Source organism: Lissotriton vulgaris, chromosome 5, assembly GCF_964263255.1.
Source record: "Lissotriton vulgaris chromosome 5, aLisVul1.2, whole genome shotgun sequence".
NCBI classification, from domain to species: Eukaryota; Metazoa; Chordata; class Amphibia; order Caudata; family Salamandridae; genus Lissotriton; species Lissotriton vulgaris.
This window is the reverse complement of record NC_141693.1, coordinates 1,885,363,572-1,885,389,379: the sequence shown is the minus strand read 5'-3', so window position 1 is coordinate 1,885,389,379 and position 25,808 is coordinate 1,885,363,572. Positions and strand designations below refer to the sequence as shown.

The 25,808-nt window shown below is 42.9% G+C and overlaps 2 protein-coding genes across 3 annotated transcripts in view; both read right to left on the bottom strand.

Annotated features, from left to right (window-relative positions):
• Positions 1 to 25,808, bottom strand: part of LOC147717624 (E3 ubiquitin-protein ligase TRIM39-like) — a 686,221-nt gene that overhangs the window by 76,533 nt on the left and 583,880 nt on the right. The gene's annotated exons all lie outside the window — the stretch shown is intronic.
• Positions 1 to 25,808, bottom strand: part of LOC147717625 (E3 ubiquitin-protein ligase TRIM39-like) — a 356,597-nt gene that overhangs the window by 76,533 nt on the left and 254,256 nt on the right. The window lies entirely within an intron of this gene.

Here is a 25,808-nt window from a genome sequence, read left to right as displayed (position 1 = left end):
TTTAGTAATAGGATCACTGATAGGACTAGCACTGTCTATAGGCTGTAATTTTAGTCTGTCTTGTGTGTAAAATAGGTCATTTCATCAATGTGTAGAATATCAAAATGGTCTAACTGCAATGTTAAACTCTTAATTGAAAAAATATGCATTTATTTTGCTGTGTTGGGTACAGATGAGTACTGGATATATCAGAGATCTGCCTAGAACCCTTTTAAAGGGTATTGCTCAATTAGTCTCTCATTCTTTTGAAGACATTTTTTAATATGTTTTGTATTATTTGCCATCTAAAGTCAAGTCAAAATTTATAAGTACACCCTTTAAATTCTAGGCAGATCACTGAATTGACATGCTCAAGCTTTTCAATCACCACTGGTGTTGTGCATGCTATGACACCTAGCCTCGAAGCTCACACCATATTTTAATTATTAACAGGATCCCAGGAGAAATTCTGCAAAAATTTACAAGGCTATACCGCTTGGGGAACAGCTGTACGTGCTGCTGCAGTTGCATTCCTGTCAGACTGAAGATGGATGTGGATGAATAGTTGCTGTTACTTGTGTGTGCATGACAATTTAAATTAGTGTTTATTTAGTATTTTGGGTAATATCGTTTTTGTGTCTTCAACCAAGGGAATTTTAAAAAACAGGCTAGGTTTTCTATTTACAATCTGTTATATTGCTGGACACAATGAACACAGTTGACAGTTTACTCATAAACCCATTTTTGGGTTTGACATATGCAGATAAACTGCAAGTGAAAACATTAGGAGCTGATAAACCTCAAATTAAAATTGAGCAGTCTACAAAAGATAGGGGAAAGGGGTACACACGTCGCTTTACCAGTACATGGTATGATAGGATTGAATGGCTTACTGGTAGCGCTTCTAAAAATGCTTTATTCTGTTTCCCATGCTTACTCTTTGGAGGTGAAGTTACCTGGACAAAAACAGGCGTTACTGACCTAAAGCATCTGGCTGAAAAAATAAAAAAACATGATTCCTGTAAATCCCATTTGACAAATATGTTAAAATTATCTCTTTTTGGAAAATCAGACATTGTACAGCAATTAAACGAAGCATACCGTGTGGGAGTAAGAAAACATAATGCAGAAGTGGATAAAAACCGATACATTTTATCAAAATTGATTGACTGTATTCGATTTTGTGGTGCCTTTGAATTGGCATTACGAGGACATGATGAAACTGAAGAGTCTCTAAATCCTGGCGTGTTCAGGGGCCTTGTTGATTTTGTCTCCAGCATTGACAGTGCTATGGAAACACATTTAAAAACAGCCACCGTGTTTAAAGGCACTTCTAAAACTATTCAAAATGAATTGCTGGACTGTATGCTGGAAGTAATAAGAGACTATATTATACAGCAGTTGAGAACCACTGATTATGTAGCTATCCAAGCTGATGATAGAACTGATGTCTCTACTAAGACACAGTCAGTTCTGGTCTTCCGCTACATTGATGGAAATTGCAAGGTAGCTGAAAGGTTTTATTGTTTCACACATCTAAAAGACTCATCTGCAGAAACAATTGCCTCAGCCATTCTTAATGAATTAAACATTGTTTTCCCTGAGCAATGTGCTAAAGGAAAAGTAATTGCTCAAAGCTACGATGGTGCCAGCGTCATGTGTGGTGCAACAGGTGGGGTGAAAATCAGGGATGTTTACCCAAATGCACATTATATTCACTGCTATGCCCACCAACTTAACCTAATTATGGAACAGGCTTCCTCCAGAATATCTAGAGTTAAAATTTTCTTTTCAGAGATTGGTGGTATAACAGCATTTTTTGCACGTTCCCCGAAAAGGACGGAAATTCTTGAACAAATAGTTTCAAGAAGACTTCCAAGAGGGTCTGCAACTCGCTGGAACTTCAATATTCGAGCAATATTGCTAATTTATGAATTCAGAGAAGATCTTCTTGAATGCATGTCAACCATTGCAAACAGTGGTGATTTTGAGTCGAATACTATATGTGAAGCTAAGGGATTTAGTAGAACATTAGATGATAGAGAGTTTATATTCTTTCGGTTTCTTTTTTTCAAAATAATGCCCCAGGTAGACATTTTATATAATCAATTGCAAAAGCGAGACTTTGACACTGTGTCTGTCCAGAAAGCTACTACAGACTTTGTGACAAGCATCACCAAAGTACGAGAATCCATTGACAGTTTGGATTCTACACTGCCAGAAGAATGTACATTTGTAAACCGGAGACTGCAAATAAATACTTTAACCCAAGAAGCAAAAGAAGTCTGTGACATTATTGTGGTCCATGCCAGAGAGCGCTTTGCTTTCACAAAGCATCTTGTAAGTGCAACACTATTGCGAAGTGACCTTTTTGAAAGCCATGACAAATCTTTCCCAGCTGAGGCACTCGCAGAAACGGTAGAAGCCTATCCTATGTTAGACAAAGCCAGATTGAGTACAGAACTTTCGGTCCTGTATGGAAGACGAGACTTCCGTCAAACTACTGGTGGTGCCATGGCTTTATTTAGCTTTTTATGTGAAAACACCTTAGAGAAATCCTTTTCTGAGACCATAAAGCTCTTAAGAGTTGTCATTACTACACCCATGACAACAGCAGAATCTGAGCGATGTTTTTCCACACTAAAGAGGGTAAAAACTTTTTTGCGAAACACTATGACTCAAGCTAGACTTAATGCTTTGGCTATGCTGTCAATGGAAAAAGAGCTAATAAAGGAAATACCAGAATTCAACAAAAGAACAATCGAAAAGTTTGTTCATATTAAAGATCGACGAGCAAACTTTCTATATAAATAGAAAATATGAATCTGATGTGTGAACATAGTTTCAGGTGTTTATAGCTCAGTTTGTTTTGTTTGATAACATTAGGAAGTACTGTTGGAAATGTTCTCATTTCATTTAATATTCATACAACTCCTGTACAGTTGATATGTATTTATATATGTGTGCTTATGTATCTGTGAATTTATATATATTTGTTTTCATATTTTAATATTATTTAAAATATTTTTGTTGTTAGTGTTTTGAGGGTATATGTCTTTATATGTACAACATTTAGTTATTTTCCTAATTTATTTTTATTTAACCGTTTTCTACTGTACTGACAGGGACAGGAACCCTTCTACCTGAGATTGACATGCAAAGTATTTAAATATTATTTTTATTTTGTCAATTGTGTTTAAAAATATATTGGTTTTGAAAGTTCTTAAAATGTACATTTATTTATTTCCATAATTTCTTTTTGTTTAACTTTTTCTGCTGTGCTGGCTGAAGGGCACAAGGACCTGAGAGTGGCATTCAAACAATTTACATAGTATTATTTAAAATAATTTTGTTTGTGTTTACAAATATCATATTGGTTTTGAAGGGATATTTCTTAAAATATACATTTATTTATTTTCATATTTTATTTTTATGTAGCCATTTTCTACTATACTGACTGCCACAAGGGCCTGAGAGTGGCATGCAAAGTATTTAAAAATAAAGTAAAACATTTGTACCTAGCCTGCTTATGCAAATAACGTTTTTGTTCTTTCTTTCTTAAATAAATGAAAGATTTTTAATTGATATTTCTTATGTTATAAGCAATGCATATTACACTCATTTCCTAACTTATTTTTAATTAGTGGTTTTCTAAAATACTGATAGACCCAAGGGCTTCAGAGCGCTATATGAACTATTTTAAATACAATATTTACTTAATTATTTTGCAAAATTGAGTTGCTCAAAAATGCAAAGCTTTTGCTTACTTCCTAAAAATTAAATGTTTGTTTCAAATTGATATTTCTTATACATGTAGCTATTTAATATGTCATAAAGATTACTGGGCAATCAACGTTGAATAGCTGATGCAGAAAAGGAAATGGCCAGCCGTCACTTTTGGTAGGAACAAAATTACAAGTGTGTTTCTTTGTGGATATGCAACCTGGCTTAGTACCCTGGCCCTCTTCAGAAGTCAGTCTTGCTTGGCAACACAGAAATTCTCTGAAATAATGTATGAGTTTTCTTTTATGAATGCCTAGAAGAACTGATTTTTCAGTCCATTTATCACTGAAATAGTGCGGAAAATTGCACCAAAAAATGGCAATTTTTAAAAAATTTCTTCGCGGGGGGAGAACCCCCCCACACCCCGCTTATTGCCGTCGGGCTCCCTCGCTTCGCTCGCTCGCTCACGTTCGTTGATGCCTACTTCAAAAGCCTCACCAGGTTCAAATTCCACCAGCCGCCACTGCTTTTATAGCACCCTTTTCTTTTGAGTTGATGCCTCTGTTGGCATTCTGGAGTTGGGCACCCTCCGTCTGATCCCCTGCACATGCGGTAGGGGGAAGATCCCCATTTGTACCAATGTTTGCTTTAGTGTTGGTGATTTTATTCTCGACTTCCACCAGGTTTAGCCTCATGTTGGGATCTTTGTAGTTGCCGGTGCAACCTCCTTTTTCAAATCGCTCAGTAGGTTGAAGAGCATTGAAGGGAGGGATGACAGCATTTCCACTAGTGGCCAGCAGCCGCAAGTTAGGTTTGCCTTAGTTTGGGCTCGGATTATTAGGGAATTAAGGTTCCCCAATTTTTCATTAATCCCGCCTATGTAAAGGGCCAGTGTATTTAGGAGATCCAACTGTAGATCCATCTTGTAAGATTGGTATTGTAGCGTGTCTAGCATCCGATGCGTGTCCCACAAATTGGTAGATCCTGGCGTAACTTGGGCATGTTTGACAGATTGGTGTACCCGGCACCTGGGTCCTTCTGCCAGTCTTCCTTTTCCCGGCATAATTATGTCAGTTTGGGGGATTCCTTGTGAGGACCCGCGATTTACAGCCGAGGAATAGGATGAAAACAAGTCGGCCACTCCTGTGAGTCTAGATATGAATTGTCGAGCCCGCTTATCCTGGTTGCCCTCCAATTGGTCCAGTGATTCAGCCCTCCTACACGTGTTGGCGTGCCCTTAGCCTGGCGACTTCATCTGCGCCTTGGATGAATTTCGGTGCATTTAGGGAGTGCTATTGGGCATTGAGTTGGTGATGCGGGTTTCCACTCCCTCCTGAGGTTAATGCAAATCATGTGGTCCCAGTTCCCTCGCTGCCAGTGTGTGGATGAAATAATTATGGATCTAACCAAGACTCTAGGCTGTGTCGATTAGGCGCCAGTTGGTGGTCCTGCCAACCTGAGGTGGCTCTTGCTCATGATTGCTTCTCAGGGGTGATGGTGTCTGTTGTTCATAATTTCTCACAGAGAGGAGAGGAGTAGAATTTGGTACAGGACTTGGTGAAGGGGTAGATGTGGCAGACGGAGTTCTATTTTTTGCAGGACCCTCTTCTGTTTTACCGACTGCCGAGTACATGCCGGCCATTGCATGTTCCGCTTCCCCTATCTGCATTAGCTCCTTCAAGGGTGTTTTCATGGCTGGGTGGATATATGTATGGGCCTGGGTCCTGATGTCCGTATGCCTCACTGGTTAAATAGAGGCACCTGGGTCTTCAACCCCTTTTGCTGCTAGGCCTTTCCCCCCCCCATGCTAAGCCTTTTTTTGGCTATTTGGGGTAGTTCGCGCTTAGGCCCTGTAACATTTTGACCACATAAGGTCTCCATGCCAAGTTTGCGTCCTTTTTTTCCAACATCACAGGGATTCTAAAGGTACCCAGGGTTTGCTGATTCTCCCGGAGGGGACCCAGAAAGTAGCCAAAATACAGCTACACTTTTGGTTTGGTGGGGGGTATAAGAAAAAACGGTTACAGATGAAAGCGTCTGTTTTTTTCCGTGCAAATGGTATCAACAAAGGGGTTGTGGTGCGGAAATCACCATCTTCCCAGCTTTTAGGGACATGTCAGGAAACCAAAAGTTTTTACACAATTTTGGCATTTTTCTGGGACACAGCCTATTTTTGCTATTTTTTGTGCTTTCAACCTCGTGCCAGTTAATGGTAAAAATGGGTATGAAAGCAAACCAGTTGAAAATAGAAAAAACTGAAAAGTAGGTTAAAAAAACAGCCATTTGTGCCAACGTTTTCACCTGTAACTTCTACTAAGTATGACAGATGTTTGAAAGCAATGTACCGTTACATCCGCTGGACCCTTTTGGTTGTGAGGATACATAGGACTTGTAGGTTCAACAAGAACCTGAGGAACCCAGAGCCAATAACTGAGCAGTATCTTCTAATGGTTTTTTACCGTGCACCGAGTATACAGCAATCCATTTGGAAAAAATATAAACAGAGAAAAATCGGTATGAAAGTCACCTATGTTATTCAGAAATGGGAACAAAATATAGAGTTTAGAAACAGTAGCTGTTTGCAAATCTCTGAAATTGTGGGTACCCATACCAGCATGTGAATTATAGGTCATTTTTCGAAGTGACTTCTTTTTTACACATTGTCTTACATTTGAAAGACAGAAATGCATTGAAAGTCTATAGGTAATAACAGTTTCTCCACAATTTTGTGTTCCCCTAAATTTCCCGATAAAAATGATACCTCACTTGTGTGGGTAGGTGTAGTGGCCGCGGCAGGAAACTGCCCAAATGCAACGTGGATAACCATATTTTCACAGTGAAAACTGACCCTTTTTTTGCAAAGTGCCTAGCTGTCGGTTTTGAACCCTAGCTCGGCCGACACTTAGAGAAACCTAGCAAACCTATAAATTTTTGAAAACTAGACACCCAGGGGAATCCAGGATGGGGTGACTTGTCTGGCTCTCACCAGGTTCTGTTACCCAGAACCCCTTGCAATCCTCAAAGTTTGTCCCCAAAAAAACATTTTCCTCACATTTCTGTGGTGGAAAGTTCTGAAATCTGCGTGGATCCACAACATTCCACCCACCACGCATTCCCTTGTCTTTCGAGAAAAATTGTACCTCACTTGTGTGGGTAGGCCTAGAGCACGCAACAGGAAACAGCCCAAAACGCAATGTGGACACACCACATTTTGACAGTGAAAAACGACCCTTTGTTTGCAAAGTGCCTAGCTGTAGATTATGAACCCTAGCTCTGCCGGCACCTAGGGAAGCCTAGCAAACCTATACATTTTTGAAAACTAGACACCAAGGGGCATCCAGGATGGGGTGACTTGTCTGGCTTTTAGAAGGTTCTGCTACCCAGAATCCCTTGCAAACCTTAACAATTGTTTAAAAAAACACATTTTCTTCACATTTCTGCAGTGGAAAGTTCTGGAATCTGCGTGGATCCACAAAATTCCACACGCTCCGCATTTCCCTAAGTCTTCAGAGAAAAATGGCACCTCACTTGTGTGGGTGGGTCAAGTACCCGCAACAGGCAAGGGCCCAAAACGTATTGAGGAGACATCAAAATTACCTATCACAAAAACAACCTGGTTTTGCAAGGGGGGGGGGGGGGGGGGGTCCCATGAGTTTGCTGCCCGACGTAATGTGCTACAATTCAACTTTGGGCATATTAAGTACTATGCAAATGCAATTGCAATAAAATACAATATATGCCCTAATGCCGTAACACTCAGAGGTTGGGAAGTTGATTGTAGTTAATACAGACTGTATAATACTGCTTGTAATGCTTGACACTCTTGCATAAGGCAAAACTGAATGAGTCAAGTCCATCACCCAGTATTGTACTAGTTCACAGCAACAAACGACCCATGACAATTTGAGCAGGCATGAAATAACTGAAGAGATCTGCCACATGCCGCCAGCCAGTGGAGGACTTTAATTTAGTCCACCACTGCGGGTCCCAAGTATATAGATACTATGACCACCTTTTGGCATCTCACAATCGCAACCTGATAGGGGACAATAGTGGCCATCCCAGCAGATCTCTGATCCATGTCTTCCTCCAATCTACTCCTATTCAGAATAATAAACTTTAAACAAAATATCTCAGAATGGACACCTCGGTGCAGCAACCAGCTATGTGGACTATGAACATAAGAAATGACATAAGGGGACCTGCAGAGTTACTCAAACCTGCCAGCTTACTGAAAGAGAAACGGCATCAGTCTCTCACACTTCCTCATTCATCACACTGTTAAGGGTTTCGTCCCATAACATGGTGGTCCTCAGGCACGGCTTGGAAACACTTCCCACACAGGATCACAACAAAGACAACACCCTTCCAGCCACACACCCTACCAGGTGTAAGCGAGCGAATCAGCAGCCGCCTAGAGTTAGTTAGTGCTATGTAAATGTTGCAATACAATACAATGAAAATATATGTGGGTGACAAACCTTGAGAAAATAGCCTCAGACTCAGAGCCTGGATCGAAATGCCTGGTAAATATCATGATGCTGCAGATGTTTCCCGTGCTAGCATGAAAGAAGGGGAGGCAGGTTAGTGCCCTCACATCAGGACTTCGAGGGGTAGCACCTGTTTGAAGGAGCTTTCACTAAAGCTTCTCCCAGTGCAAAAGAGGATAGATAATTTCTGGTACTTATCCTGCTACATGAATTTCACTGCTTGTTTTTACAGGTGATACAGAATTACTCAAAGTGCCACCAATCCGGCAATAGAATGGTACACATAAGGGCAATTAAACAATGGAAATGTCACACACAAGCTATATCAAAAACTGCCAGCTACGCATACCGTCATGGTTTTTATTAAAACAATGCTACCTGACTGGTATTTCAAAAATACATAATTTCAAATATGAAAGGCAATCATTTTCCTTTCACATGCACATTTACTTACTCATTTTTGGTATTTTCATAAAACTCGAACTACGAGCTAGGGGCCTCAAAAATGAAAGTGACCCAAACCCCTCTGTATCTTGACGTAAATGGCTACAAATCTACCACTAATTTGAGATTTCTGCTTTATATTTTTTTATTTAATAACATTTTAGATGATAGTTGTGTCACAGCAGACAGGGCCCATTTTAAGCACAGCCTGTAAGTGAGCCTCCCACTGCTCCTGTGTGATGTAGTTATGATAGCACTACTCCTTAAAATTGGAAGTTCAAAACCTGTCAGGTTCTCTTATGTCCTTCAGTAGATAGAGACATTCCTTATGGTTTCGGGAGGGGAACACTTTTCTCTATGTTTGTGTTACAGAATGGAATCTTTTCTTCATGTATATCATATAAAAACGGTTTTACTTTTAGGGTAAGAGAGGAAGGAACAAGTTATTTGCTTAAGCTGTGCAGAAAATGCAAAGGTGGTTTCGTCGTACGAATTGATACTTTGTTTTAATTATGTCTTCAATAAAGAGAAACAACTCCCGTTCGTAAAGAAAACCATTATTATTCATGAAGCAAATTATTTGGCAAAAAACGTGTCTCTCTTCAATGCGATGCCTGCGTGCAGTTTCTTAATATCTTATAAATAAAGTACCTGCTGCATTGCCTAATCGCTGTGTGAGGCTCTGGTCCCGGCATACCTTCATGTGGATTATCAGTGCGGCGTGGACGTCCAGGGCTCGTAAACAAAAACTGCACAGCCACGCTAGCCTGGGACAAACGTCACCAACACGCAATGCTCAGTGTATCACCTCCCTAGGAACAGTGTTGCTACTGTTACAACTTTCCAAGCCAAGAGCACCGGCCACTGGAAGCGTTGGGCTCACTAACCTAAATGCAGTGCCCCGACTGTTCAAAAGCAGATGCGCAGAAGACAAATTCCCGGTGGAAATGTGTGCCTGATGCTGCCAAAGTATAACCTGCAAACTCACACAATGCTGTTAACAACACGGAAAGCTTGAATTATAAAGCCAAAATGTACAGGTTTGAAACAAACAGAATGCATGAAATTTATTGTTTTTAAATATAAACTTAAAAGGGGATTACATCCCGTCTCCTCTCTTTCCTGGCTTTTCTTTGGTTCCTGTACTTGCCACTTACTTTTTCTGCATTTCTATCGGCAGTAGCATATTTTCCTGCATTTACCAATACTTGTTCCTCCTCTGCTTCTCTTATCAGTTTCCCATAGCCGAAATACTGTTAACAACCGCTTGGGTGTCGCTATCTTTTCAAAACGTTTAGCCTCTTTCTGCTTTTTTATCCTGCCGCAGATTTATATAGCAGTTTATCACCTGGAGAGATTAGATGACAGATTTGCCCAGAATCACAGGATATTGCATTGCTGCGTATGTTGCACCTTGTCCATCTACCTACGGTATGTCACTACTATGCTCATCTATACATGCTACCTATAAACATGCACCCCTCCCCCAAACGCCTGGATACCCTCTGGGGTGATAAGCAGCACTTCTACAAATCTTACTTACATCTGCTTTTGAAGCAAAACTTTTTTTCATGTTTACTCTCCATAGCGCTTGCGCGCAAAATAGGCAGCTCTCAACGCGCTCTCTCTTATAGCTAATGCATGCACCCGGTGATCTATGTTAAATGACCATTGCCTATGAGGCTACTCCTCGCCTCCGCAAGCCTGACCGGACTGCCATTGTATTCACAAGCTACTTTTTTGAGGCTCTCAGCGGATGAGAGCCATCCGGGCTCTAAAGAGGTCACTAACATGTAAGTTTTGCTTTCAATTTCTCTCCTCGTCCTGAGTATTGCGGTGGAGCTGCTGTTAACACTCGATACTTGTTTGCGTTGGACTCGGACTGAGGTGGGGTCCAACAGTGGAAGAGCACTGCGGTGGCAGCTAGTATGAGGGATCTCTTCGTATTGAGTATTGTGGCGGAGAAATCCTGAATTATAATGGCGGCTTCACACATTTCTCCGCACTGCCGCAGTGGGACGTACCTTTCTCTCATGCACTTGGCGTCTGTTGGAAGAAAATCACCACTGGACGCAGGGCTTTAAATTCAGCTAACGCCAGCAAGGAGTAAGCCTACGTGCCCTGCCCCAGGCTCGGTGAAACAGTCATTCAAAGCTGGGAGAGTAGTGCTGCAGACTAAAGTGAAATTAATGGTGGATAAGGTCTTTCTCCCTACCCCCCCCACCCACCCACCCCCCAGAGGAGTGCAATTCCTTAGTCATTTAGCAAAACTTTGACGTCATGTCTGAAGATGCCCTCCTTAAATGCATTCTCGAAAGATAACTCTCTAACCATTCTTTCGACCCTATTCCTAGTGATATCGGCATTGCCTTCTACACCCACACTCTCTCCTATTGGACCAGTCTGGTTAACGTCTTCCTCAGCCAAGGCTCCCTCCCTGTTGCCCTTAAATCAGGACAGGTTCCCCCATTTCTTAAAAAACCCTCCGCTCACGCGAATGACCTCAACAACTTCCGCCTCATCACCAACCTCCCTTTTCTTGCAAAAATCACAGAAAGATGTGTAGCGAAACAACTTTCCCTACATATCAAGGATAACAACCTTCTCGATGAATACCAATCTGGTTTCATGCAAGACTGCAGCACTGAAACAGCCCTGCTGCAAGTGATCAACAATGCCCTGTGTGCACTTGACTCAGGGGAGTCTTGTCTTCTGATTCTTCTAGACCTTTCTGCAGTGTTTGACACTGTTAATCACAACACTCTCCTAAACGCTTTCAAACAGAGAATGGGCTTGGAAGGCACAGTGCTTAAATGGTTTGCTTCATTTTTATCGGATGGATCTCAAGTGATTAAATTAGCTAACATCCTTTCGTCTTCAATAGCAGTAGGTCACGGTGTCCCTCAATGTTCTATCCTCGCACCCACTTTTTAAAATCTTTTTTTGGAACCATTGGGAAATCTCCTAAGTAAATCTGGGATCCTTTGCACCTCTATGCTGATGACACCCAAATCTACCTTAAGGTGTCTTCAGCACACAACATCTCAATCCTCAACACTACTCTCAACTCTAGTCAAAACTGGATGTTAGCCCATCAACTCATTCTGAATCCTTCCTAAACTGAATTACTTCTCCTCTCTACCTCACTCTTTCCTCCTCCTGTTGAATCTTGGATGGATAAGCTGAATTTACTTAACAACAAACCTAATGTTGTCGATAGCGCTAAATCCCTTGGTGTCATACTTGACAAATGGCTCAATCTACACTCCCACATCAATTCTATTGTAAAAAATACATGTTACCAACTGAGCATTCTCTGGGGAATTTGACGTTACTTTCTACAGCAAGACCTAAAAACCTTGGTCTAATCTCTGGTTCTCTCTAGATTGGACTATTGCAATTCTCTCCTTGCTGGCCTCCCCAAATCCCACCTTTCCCCTCTTAAATCCGTACTCCATTTAGCAGCTCGCTTTGTTTTTTGGGCCAAAAGAAGTGACCAAATCACACCCATATAGTTTTCTCTTCGATGGCTTCCCAATAAAACAAGGTCAATCTACAAGACTGCCTGTATCACCCACAAAGCCTTGCACACTTCCTCCCCTCGATACCTGGCAAATAAACTTAAAATCTCTGTAGGATCTAGACCTTCACGTAATGCTGAAAATGTACTGCTTGAGCCCCCCCACCTTCAAAAGGGAAAGCGCGATGGCTCAATCCTTCTCAGGCAATGCTGAGCTTGCTTCCTCCACTACTCCGTACCACCACCTCTACCTGGACTTTCAAAACTGACCTCAAATCTCTTCTCTTCCAAAGACACTTCCAGAATTAATACATCCCTATTCACGTCCCTCAAGACCATTTTGCTTTCTCCTGATTTTGTAAGTTCTTACAATGTTGTAAATATGTATTATATGCCTGTACGATCCTAATCCTAATGTATTTTTGGTTTTTTGAATAATTGCATCCTATTCTTTTATTTTACTTTTTCAACTATCCCGTTTGTATCTGTAACGTGTAAATGTCCTCATGCAATGTACTTGGTTCTATTGTGAAGCCCTATGACACCTTTGGGTAAAGTCTGCGCTATATAAAAATGCATTGAATAAATAAATAAATAACTAAATAAAACTGGACACACCGGCTGCTGTGGGGAGCTCGGCACCGACACTTTACCGAGAAGCACCATGTCTAGAAACACGAGCGCCCCTCTCCCGCCAAAGTAAATGGGGACCTGCCCTTTCTCTACTCGGTTTGGAGTGAGTGCGCAAGAGTGAGCACTCTTCCGCTCAACCCTCAGTGGTAGGGTTGGCACCATCCCATACTCATATGAGCACAGATGCCTCAGTGGGCACTGTTCGCTGCCAGCGCCACCTTCTAGATGTCTAGCTTATTTGTAGGCACCGCACTGGTACCTTTGGCACCGGGGAGGGGGTTGCTCAGTTGCCCAGGGCTGCCCGCAGGAGTCCCAGATGAATGAGCTACAGCGACTTGTCTGACTAGACACATTTACAGGGTTTAACCCCTTTACTGCTAAGGCATTATTTTTCATATCATATTATTTCCATTGAAATCAATGGACAGTCCATGACGAGTTACCCTTGTCATTAGCAGCCAAGAGGTTAATTCCCGTGTTTAACAAATCATTTCACCAGCATGTATTTACCCAGAGCTCAACATCGCCGGCACTTATAACCTAAGTTAAGAATCTACTAAAAAACTACAAGAGGCACATATATTTTAGCTAAACTCTCGCTTTGCCTGTTGCATTCCTGGGGACACGAAAGACACTGTTCAACTTCTACTGGGAAAATATAATCAACACTGAAGAGAAAACAAGAACAGCTGTCACAGATCTGGAAGAGGTGCTGACCTTTCAGCGCCAAAATGCCTTTATTTGCCAAGGGCTGGGGGTTAACCGAAAAGGCTGCATGAAACAACTGCAGCTTTGAAAAGAAGGACGGTGTCTTTCAAAGAAATGCTTTATCAAAAGGAGTACACAGAGGAAAGTATTTTTGAATAGTAATTTATCCTATTAGCATGTTGGGTCTTCAGCTGCGTTGTAATTATGCACAAAGCCCTTATGCTGCTAGAGCTTTGCCTGTGTTGCTATTCTCAAAAGGACTTGTCATATGGTTACTGCGTTTCTATATATTGTGTTAAGTTAGCATGTGTTTATTAAATGTTTAAACGACATATTTTTCTTCGGCTTCAGTTTGCACACGACACCTAATTGTTATTGTAGCTTTCAACCTAGACGAAAGATGTGATTTATTTGAGAATAATATGTTATTGCTCTGATATCAGTTGTGCTTGGTACACTTGGTACAACTGTCTGCACACTGAGAACTGCACCCTCTAAGAATAACCTAACACAAGGTTGCCGGAGGCCTGATCCTCGCACCACGTTAGACATAACACAAATAATGTTGCTGCCAACATTGGGCTCTACGCGGGTTTAAGATAGAGTTACAGGGAATGAATCAACACACTTGATACTTCGCATGCAGAGAGCTGGTAGCTGTTGATGTGATCTACTCATACTGAAATTTAGAGGTATGGGCCCGCCCTGCTAGAACCCAAATGAGACCTTCTTAGATATAATATAATATGCTAAATAGGGTGCGCGAAATATAGGTGATACAAACTTTATATAGATTTTGCATTATAATATGCTATCACCATTCGCTTACTATGGATTAGTGACTATGCTGATAACTCTGATTTTTATAATATGTATGTTGGTATTATATAAGATACTGCGTTTGAGAACCTTGCATTGAAAAATAAATATTTCAAACTTGCACGTGTGTTCTTTGACTCCCAGTTTTGGTTTGAAATGATTATATAACGAAAGAGTGTTCATGTGTTCCACGATACCTGAGGTACCCTAAGTTCATGTTCTGGATTGTCTAAGTCACTGGGAAGTTGTTAGTACCAATGAGACACTGTAGCTAGCTTGGTAAGGGGATTTCTGATACTAAGGTGAGTTTTGGGTCACCCTAACTCACCCAGGTTCTAGATCTCTGTGCACAGTTCTGTGGGAGAACGGAAACCCTGCTACATGGCGCCCATACGTTGTTGGCCTTATATCATGACACTCGAGTAGTATATCATTCAAACCTTAACCCCTTCATTCCCGTTTCCGGAAAACGGTGGTGTCGGACAACCTACCTATTTTTGAAATAGGTCTTTTCAAGCTTGAATTTATCTAAAACGGTTTCTTTGAATTACTACCCAGTTGTGCTACAAAGTATTCTTTGTTTTTTCACTTTCCTGTGCTGACATGGCACACGCCGTGGACATCCTGCAGCATAGTCGCATTGCGGTGCGTGACCATTTGCAGGCTTTTAATGTCCCTGTGGAAGGCTTGGCTGTGGTTCTGGTGGTGAGTGCGGAACATGCTTACCCGTACGAACTATTTTATTCGTGGGTGACATTTCCGGCGGTGGACGCTAATTCTGGAGTGTTCCATTCATACACTGCTTCGGCTGTACCGGTTGCGTATGCTCCGTACAGGGCACTGGAGGTTCCTATTGATGCTTGGTAGCATGGAGTTTGGTTTGGTGGCGCCCTACCACACGCTTTAACCGCTCCGAGGTTGGGTCCTTTGTCCATTCCGGGCACTAATTGGCCCACTTTGGCTGGATTCACTCCTCACCCTCATCGCGCCACTTGTAACGTGGCTGATCTGCGGCGGCTTCATGAAGTCACAGTGTCTGTGATTAGAGCGCTTGTTCAATACACAAGCCGTAATGTTCAAGACGCAGCCCCTAGGGTTGCGCAGCTTCGAGCAGAGCAGGCTGGTTTAAAAATCAATCCTGTCATGGTGAATTCCGTAATGGGCAAAAAGCCCCAGGATAAGGATGATTTTCTTTTCTGGCTTGCGGAAAAATTCGGCCAGCTGGAAGCTGTGTTTCCTAATACGAATCCTGGTGACAAACACCGGATTCTTACACTAAGTTTACCGAAAGATTTGGCCCCTGAACTTGTTGACTGTGAGACCTGGGGTAAGACTTTTGCAGCGGTCTATTCGAGGTGCTATGGCACCCCGTCTGTGACCAATCTGGGTACGGTCCTTAAACGGGTTCAAGACGACCATGGACCGGAATCGGCAGTTGAGTTGGGTATGCGCCTGTGTGGCACCTTTGATGTAGTTTGCGATCTGATCCTTGCAAATGTCAAGGGGGATGCAGTGAACTTTCAGGTTGCTAACGCTTTAGCGTTAATTCCCGAGGCCGAGAAACCCCGTCAGTTGGCAAGGATAATTGTGGCGGCTTATAAAACAGTTGGCCGCAATGCATAGGGTCTTAAGGCTTTTCCTGATAAAGAGAAAAAGCAACCACAGGGTCAGTCTTCGGAAACTAGTGGTCAACCCAAGTCCAAGAAACAGAATTGGCCAAAAAAGTAGAATCAGGGTAAGCAACAACAACAACAAACACAGGTTTATGCTCCTGCGTCACCGTTGCCTGCGCAGTCAGATAGAGTTTATGATTTGCGCGATCGCGCGATGATTAAATCGCCTGAGAGGTTTCAGGCTTCTGACCAACGCTCTCCTTGTTCCTTTCAGGACTCATCGGCTCCGTCAACCGGTGGTGGAGGGGGCGGCAGGGGCCGGGGTGGCCAGCAAGGACGTGGTCAGCCCCGCCAGCGTAACGGTGGAGAACAGCAGGAAGGCACTACGCCCAAGAGACCACAGTTTGCCACGAAGAAAGTCGCCGCCCTGACAGCGCTTCGATATGCCCCAGATAGTGAGAACGCGGCTTCGGAATCTGACGTGGGCTCTGAACTTGCTGGACAGCGCGGCAGAGATTACCATAGTGAGAGAGGCCCTCCGTCCACTGTTGAAGGTGACAGCGACTGATACTTATGTTGTGATTGAAACAGCTGATACGCATGTTGCTCCCCCTGAACGTCTTTTTGAAATTGTCCTGTTAATAGAAGGTGACATGCAACGAACTGTAAAAGGGGTATTTTGGGAAAATCTTTCGTCTATGTATGACATTTTGCTTTCGGAGGCTGACTGGCCCCCACCTTTTGTTCTCGCAGCTCCGCGAGGGGAGGAGGTGATCCTCCCCAGTTTCGCGCACACTGTATCGAGAGTGGAGGCGCTGCATTTTGCAGAAGAGTGGGCTCTGGCGCTTGCGCCGGCTGTGTACCGTAATCAGTGTGGCTGGGGTAAACTGTCTCCAAGCCATGAGATTCCGTTACGGTCTCAGCCGCAGCCTCAACCTCAATATCCCATACGGAGTGAAGCCAAAGCTTCAGTCGCAGCTATCCTTGAACAATTGGAATATCAAGGTGTAATTGAAACGTGTGTGTCACCTATGAATAACCCCCTTTTTACTGTAAACAAGCCGGACGGCTCATATCGTTTGGTCTTGGATTATAGGCATTTAAACTCGCATTGCCGTAACTGCGCAGTACAGAATACTCATGGCTCTGCTTTAGTGAATAGTCTTGAGCGTAAACGGTTTAAAACCACGCTTGACATTTCCAATGGTTTTATGCCCATAGATTAGATGGTCTAAGTTCCCAATGGACCAGCTTTACTTGTGGCGGTGTGCAAAAAAAGTTTCGACGTCTCCCGATGGGCTATAAGAATAGTCCTGGAGTTTTTTCCGCCCGCATAGTGTCTCTCTTGGAGAGACTCGACCCAGTTGCTTGTTCGTATGTGGATGACATTTATCTCACAGACGACGATCTTTGGGAGCATCTGTGTCGAGTTAATAGCATAATTTGTGGCTTTGCAGACATAGGTTACAAGTTTAACTTTGCAAAATCGCACATTGCAGAGTACACAGTGTTGTTTCTGGGCTACGAGCTTAAACACGAAGGAAAGGGGTTGGCTCCTCATTTCCTGGAGAAGTGCGCACAGATGCGATCTCCGACAACACTGAAAAAATTACAATCTTTACTGGGCTTTTTGAATTTCGGGAGGACATACATTCCGGAATATGCCCAGCGTATCAAGCCTTTGTATGCTTTGATACAACCATCTTTTTCCAAATCATGCTGGCTGCCTGAGCATTCAGCCATTCTGCAGTCTTTGCAGGCTGATTTGCTCGCTTCTGAATACTTACAGACTCGTGATAACCAGACCAACCTGGTGATAAGAATTATCCCTGGGGCGGTGGGTTTCACGTACCTGACTTTTAATGAAGGGGATACAGTACCTATTGCTTACAAGTCACACTTGTACACTTCGGCTGAACTGCGTTTTTCCACTGTGGAGAAAGTTTTAACGGCTGTACAGATGGCAATTCTTAAGGAACGTGCCCTGTCGCAAAGAAAGCGCATGTTGGTTGTTACCCCGTGTCCTGCCTTGGAGGCAGTTACGAAAGCCAGTGTACCAAATTGCAAAGCTTTGCACCCTAGGTGGATTCAGTGGGCTGCATCCTTGACATCCCAGGATGTCACGTTTATTTTTGACGCCACTTTACGGTCGCAGGAGTATTTACAGTATGAATTTGTTCATCCTGCTCCTTTAGCGATGCGGCCGTTGGAGGATTTCCATTGCATCATTTACACTGATGGTTCGGCGCAGGTTGCGCATGGCTCTAAACATGCCTACGTTTCCGCATGCGCCATTGTGGTCGGTGCCATGGTGAACGATGAGTTCAAGTCCAGTGTCGTGCACACGCAGACGCTTGGGGACTGCATCGCACAATTAGCAGAGCTTCGTGCTCTGATGCTTGCATTGGAGTACGCGGATCCAAGTGTGACGACTTTGATCGTAAGTGACTCTTACTACTGTGTCCAGTCTTACAATGAAAACTTGTTCTTTTGGATTCAGAATGAATTTCGCGATTCCAAAGGTAACACAATAAAACATAAAATGATCTGGGTCCGAGTGGCAGAACTTAAAGAGAAGTTGCCACTCGTGTTTGTGATTAATACTCTCGGCCATCAGCGTGTGGGGGTCCACGCTGTTGGTAACTCGCTTGCTGATGAAGCAGCAAAGTCAGCAGTATCGAAATACTTAGTTGCAGCAGTCACGAGGTCCAAAAGCAAAATAGATGATGACATCTTGGCAGCTGTGGCTGCAACGGAGAAGGGAGGTAAATATCCTGCGGGGTTCCCTTCTAAATACACATACCACTTAAGTCCCGATAAGGTTCCTTATGTGAAAATTCCTGATGTTGGCGAACGTCTGGTTCCCAACTCGGATCGCAGGGCTGCTTTGATTACAGCGGCTCATGAAGGTGTGGCGTCTGCGCATGCGGGCGTCTCAGCCACTGTAACTCAGCTACAACAGAGGTTCTGGTGGCGGGGACTGTACAAACAGACGCGCGATTATGTCCTTCAATGTGACATTTGCCAGCAGATTAAACCTTCAACTGCTGCGCGTCCGCCTCAGACACAGTTGTACATCTCTAATAAACCGCTTGGATGCGTTTATTTGGATCACTGCGGTCCATTTTCTTCTGATACTGCATACAAGTACATCTTGGTAGCAGTTGACTCATGCACACGCTTTGTGTGGGTATGGCCACATCGGAGCGCTGATTCACGGACTGTCACCAAGGATTTGCGAGTCTTTATAGGGATTTTTGCCTGTGGTACCTTCCATTCGGATCAGGGTCCGGCTTTCGCCTCTAAGGCGTATAAGGATGCTATGGTTTCGTTGGGGGTCCAAGTCAAGTTTTCAAGTCCGTACAGGCCCGAGGGTAACAGTGTAGTGGAACGAATGAACCGTGACTTAAAGCAATCTTTGACAGCCCGAGTTATAGGCACTGGCAGAAACTGGTTAGCCCACCTCAATGGCGTGCAGCGTGCGCTTAATAATCTCCCTAGAAGGTCTCTGGGTGGGCGGACCCCGTACGAAATGCTCTTTGGTATCAAGATGTATGTCCCTGACCTCGATGGGCTAGACTGCAAGGCCCAGGCCACGGCCTTTGACGTAGATGAACATTGCAATGTTTTACAGGATCTACAAAAGACCAGAGACAGTCTAGCAAAGGAACATTTGCCCTCCACATCGGATGATGCGTTGCAGATCCCGGTAGTTGGCTGGCTACCCCAAGTTGGAGAACTGGTTCGAGAGAAGATCGATAACAAGAAAGAGTTTGGTCCCTCATATCGTGCACCAGTTCGAGTTCTTGGAGTGAAGGGCACAAGAACAGTCATTTTACCACCACTTCCAGGTCGTAAGGAAAACAGATTTATTTCTATTGACAATGTCAAGACACACAGGGTGGCCGATTCTTCATAACATGACACCGGCTGTATCCTGTCCTTCCATGGTGAGGCACTGCTACATGGCTGATTTATCGATGCCTGATTTACAGACTCGTTTGGCCGACCAGTCCAGATTCTCTTTTGACTCTGTTTCGGAACTTTCAAAGAAACCCTCAACTATTGCGAAATATGCCACGTTGTTTAAAAAACATTTTTTAATTCCCCCTTGGACATACATTTGGTTGATCTTATTTTCATTTTACCTTTTTATGTCAATTGGTTTTGTGTTTTATTTTTTCCAGCTGAGCGATGGTCACTACGTTAAAGAAAGAACAGGAATTCGGTACCTTAATGGAACATTGGCCCCTCTTTCCTCTTCACGTTCAGCACACAGACTGAAACGAAACTTGAATACAGTCAACATTACTGCTTGGCCTGTCCTTGATGGGATTGTGTGGGATGCGGTTAGATTTCAAATACATGGGCCCACTGAAGTGATTAATGTTCCGAATGTGCTTAGAGTAAACATGGGAGATGTGATTAAACAGAATATACGTTCTGATGATTGGGATATTCAGGCCGTAAAGCATTATTCTCTGATTTGAAATACTATGCGGCTTTTGATGCTGAAGACTTATATTTAGATTCTATTAATTATGGTGATTTGTTTTGCTTCCAACATTATGGTAATCATTTTCTCCATAAGACGAATTCCAGGAGGGTTGCTGTGAATTACACGCAGTGGGAGCACTGCCCAGCTCCTTTAATTGGAAGCTCCAGTACATTTCTGAAAAAATATAGTTATTTTACAGATTTCAACCAATCAAATCCTGAGTCATTTTATTTCAGGACGACGGAAAAATCCATGTCCAAAGTTAGACTTACCGATACAAAGTTGTTGTATTCGAAGTCCTTTCTAGACAAATTGGCTTTAGATGGCTACGAGTTCTGGAAGGGAATAATTGATGTTAAATCGATTTGGGGTACCAAAGATTGGCAGGTACAAGGCACTGAGGCTTTGCACCGTGCATGTCTCATCCCGAATCACATGTTGTTTCTAAATTCTACTATTTCCCAAACAACATGCTTTGGATTGGCTACTTCTAAAACATTGAATACACCAATTATCCCCGAATTGGAAGAATATTCAGGTTGGGGTAATTTTTCTGAATTATCTATTCGTGAGATACAGTCTCTACTACACAATTCGTCCTTTAATGTATCCAGTTTGGACCCAAAGGGTTGGCTATTATGGCAAAAGAGTTCTGATTCTTGCCAACGTCGATTTCTGGGGTTGGCTGAAGGGTTCAAACAAGTACGACCAGATCCCCATTTTGAAACTGATTATACTGTCACCGCTTACTCTGTGGGGAAACTGTGTCAGAATTGGTTACAACATTCCACTTTAGCTGCAGTTAAACTACATCTGTCTCAATTAACTGAAAATGTGGATTTGAACGATTTTATAAAAGGCCCAGCTAAAGGTAGATCTAAACGATGGATTTATGCGGTATACAATGAAATTTGGAAAGTTTCTCAAATTGAGGCTGCTAAGCGCCTAAGGGCAATTGGTCAAGCAAATTTAGAAAAAGTGCTTGCAGTTGTCGATAACAGTATTAACACGCTTTCCTCCCGAATTTACACGTTGAACAATATTGTTTCTTCTGTTGTTGACATTGTACATGATGAAGTGTCCGTATTGTATCATGGTCAAAATCAATTGCGTTCTGTAATGCAGTTTGCTTGGACACTACAGACTCTGAAGGCTGGTCGAGTGCCTTGGAGTTATATGAACGTCACATCACTATTTGCCCCTTTTAATTTGACTGACAAACAGCGCATGCTTTCCATGCGAGATGCATCATTTTCTATGTTACACATTGAAAAGTTAGAATCTTTGCCCTTTTCTGTGGCTGAGGCAGCCGCTGCTACATGGCTTATCCATGGTATTATTACTTTGCCATTTGCTCTGTATAAATTTACAAATTGTATGCGATATATTGCTATAGGGCGATATGAACCACTAGGCAGTGCTTTCCTACATGAGACATGGTCTTTACCATACACATACAGATGCTTGAAGGAAGGGAAGGAAGTGAATCTGAATGGTGAAGAATGCACACAGTCGCCTGACCGTTCACTGATATGCAGACACATCCAGTTGCATGGTTCTTGTAATCAGGACCGGCCTAATTTGGCCTGTGTTTTGAAAGGCACACCGGTTCATGCAATAGTTCCCACATTCACTTTATTGACAAATGGTAGTTATTTGCTTTTAAATAACGAGGAATGTTGTGGGTTATTAATCGGTATCGCTTATGTGGTAACTGTATCAGAGCGTGTGGTGTGTTGCAAGAACGTTCTATACCCTCCCACGCATGGGAATTCAGATGTCTCCATCTGGCCATGAATACCAACCTTGAGAGCGGAGTTCAATGGTTTGAGCCGAATAAGAGCTCTTTTGTCTCAAAAAGAAGTGGCCCTGAGCTCGGCCCGTGAAACTTATGTCCTTCACATAGCTAACACAGGCACAGAGGTGCAGGCACTTTTAAATACTGACTTGCCGTTTCATTTCTGCGAGCTGGTTCATCAAATCTTTAATGCCTCCTCCACGTCTGGGATCGCACATTTTTTTAAATTGGTTAGCAGTGGTCTCGTGACTACGTTTGAAAAAGTATTTGGTATTATCCCTGCGTTCTTTCATTCTAAATTCGCAAGTTTATTTGGCGGATTCCCTGTTTTGCTGGCTTTGGCTGCAGGCGTTTTGGTGATATTTTGCTTTATAAAACATGGATGCCCATCCTGTGCAAGAAGCCGCTCAGCCCCTTCTAACACTGTTTCGCAACCGGATGCTTAATTACTATGGAACCTTGCCGCTTGCGACTTTAAGCACGGCATTTGGATTATCATTTCGGTTTTCCTATTTCACATGTGTCCAGCCTGTGTTTCATTGCCTGAGCTGTGATTTCGACTGGGCCATTGATTTGTGTCTCTGCTTGACGACTTCTCCTGACGTCAATTTTGATCAGCTGATGAGCCCCGTAGTTGCTCACGAGTTGGTTTGTTCTGACGAAAGGGTTATGGCCGTGGCAGCGATGCATGGACTAATGGGTCAGTGGGACGTATCCGCAGCGGCGCATGACTTTCTGGCACATAGCGTTCTCGAGAACCCACTGAGTTGTCCTCTGATGTTGCTAGAGGATTCGGTGCTGGAGGAGCACATATGTTCTTTCCCATTGCTTAATTGGATGGCTGAACTGTTTTCGGATGATGGCAGTGATTTTATGTTGGAAGCTGTGGCTACCTATTTTGCATATTCTATCAACCCATGAGTGACTTTGAAGACTTTCACTATGCTGGCACGTGACTTTTTAGTAATTCTGAATGGTGCCTTTTCTTTTATGAACATTCGAGTTTTAGATGATCTGGGCCTATGATTTCACAATTGGCCTCAAGTTCATGATTTTTATATTTTTGTGTGGCCACTATAGGCATTCATACATATTTTGTATTGTTAATTTTTATATACATCTACATACATTTAGCTTGGCTCAATATTGTTGAACTCTGCTTTCATGTTTTGCCTTTCTTATAGTATTGGCTTGTTTTTTTTTGACCGTCCTCGGATCATTGGGGGGGTGTCATATGGTTACTGCGTTTCTATATATTGTGTTAAGTTAGCATGTGTTTATTAAATGTTTAAACGACATATTTTCCTTCGGCTTCAGTTTGCACACGACACCTAATTGTTATTGTAGCTTTCAACCTAGACGAAAGATGTGATTTATTTGAGAATAATATGTTATCGCTCTGATATCAGTTGTGCTTGGTACACTTGGTACAACTGTCTGCACACTGAGAACTGCACCCTCTAAGAATAACCTAACACAAGGTTGCTGGAGGCCTGATCCTCGCACCACGTTAGACATAACACAAATAATGTTGCTGCCAACATTGGGCTCTACGCGGGTTTAAGATGGAGTTACAGGGAATGAATCAACACACTTGATACTTCGCATGCAGAGAGCTGGTAGCTGTTGATGTGATCTACTCCTACTGAAATTTAAAGGTATGGGCCCGCCCTGCTAGAACCCAAATGAGACCTTCTTAGACATAATATAATATGCTAAATAGGGTGCGCGAAATATAGGTGATACAAACTTTATATAGATTTTGCATTATAATATGCTATCACCATTCGCTTACTATGGATTAGTGACTATGCTGATAACTCTGAAATTTTATAATATGTATGTTGGTATTATATAAGATACTGCGTTTGAGAACCTTGCATTGAAAAATAAATATTTCAAACTTGCACGTGTGTTCTTTGACTCCCAGTTTTGGTTTGAAATGATTATATAACGAAAGAGTGTTCATGTGTTCCACGATACCTGAGGTACCCTAAGTTCATGTTCTGGATTGTCTAAGTCATTGGGAAGTTGTTAGTATCAATGAGACACTGTAGCTAGCTTGGTAAGGGGATTTCTGATACTAAGGTGAGTTTTGGGTCACCCTAACTCACCCAGGTTTTAGATCTCTGTGCACAGTTCTGTGGGAGAACGGAAACCCTGCTACAGACTTATGCTCGGGGCTACTGGAATTATACAGCAGAGGAGGGCAAAATTATGCTGGAGGGTTGAGTAAATTATGCAGCAACTAAAAACAAATTATGCGGCGTAATACAGCACAGTTTCCGATAGGATCTTTTCATTATTTTGACATTTCTACAGGTTGGCCCTTCCGCTGCACAGTAACAGGTCGCTGTGTTTTTAGTAACTATACAACCGTTTAAGCTAGAAATAATCTTTTTGGTTGAAATCTGCAGATTATGCAGAAGATGATGGATTATGTGGCAAATGTGGCTTGCGAAAAATGCTGTGGCCCCACAATCACATGATTCCAGTGGCCCTGCCTATCCTGTGAACAGTTGTGTTCTGGCAGTCTATAAAGGGTCTATGCAATATAAAGAGCTCTGCTCGGACAGTCCCTGAAGGGCCTGTGCCACAAAGAGCTCTGCTCTGACACTCTCTGAAGGGCCTGTGCTATAAAGAGCTGCGCCCTGAAAGTCACAGTGAGGACTATGCTTTGAAGATCTTTGCTTTGGCAGTCCCTGAAAGGCCTAAGCTTGCACGTGCTGTGCTCTATGCATCTCTGAAGGGTCTTCACAATGAAGAGCTGTGGCCTGACAGGTTCTGAAGGACCTATGCTGCCATGTGTTATGCTCTGACAGTCTCTAGTGGGACTTTGCCGTCTTGTGCTATGTCCTGACAGACTGAGACGGGTCTATGCTGTCATGTGTTATGTCATGTGTTGTGCTCCGACAGTCTCTGAAGGGCCTATGCTGCCATGCTTTATGCTTGTCACTGTCTGTAGAGGGCCTATAATGCCATGTGATATGCTCTGACAGCTTTTGATGGGCCTTTCTTGCTTGTGTTATGATCTGGCAGTCTCCGATAGGCCTATGCTGCCTCTTGCTATTAAGCCGCCATGTGCTATGCCCTGACAGTCTATGGAAGGACTATGCAGCCAAATGCTATGCTGTGAAAGTCCCTGCCATGGGCCTTGGTGCAAGAAGGGAAATGGCCCCTTTGACCGCTGTCAGGGCAATACATTGTAGCATTGTCAGGGTTCAAGGTGCCCCAGTGCCCTGCACCTGCTGCCTCTATGGTAGCTACGCCCTTGGTTTTACCACTGCACTAGATTCCACTCAATATTTCCAATCTGAACTGAACCTGTTTGATGTAGCCACACTGCTAAAGTGGGGCTCCCAACAATGTGTGATTACATGTGGTTATATTCTTAAATACTGTGAGATTTCATCACCAGTGCTAAAACACCTTTTTGATATTTGTGTTTATTCACATCCAAGCATCGATAGTTAGGTGACTGAAAGCAGAGTCTCGCCTTTTAAATTCAAGAGTGTTGGTGGGCACCTGCAGCAGGTCCTGGTCCCTCTCCCACTTTCTTCATTTGGTTAAAACTCAAATGTTT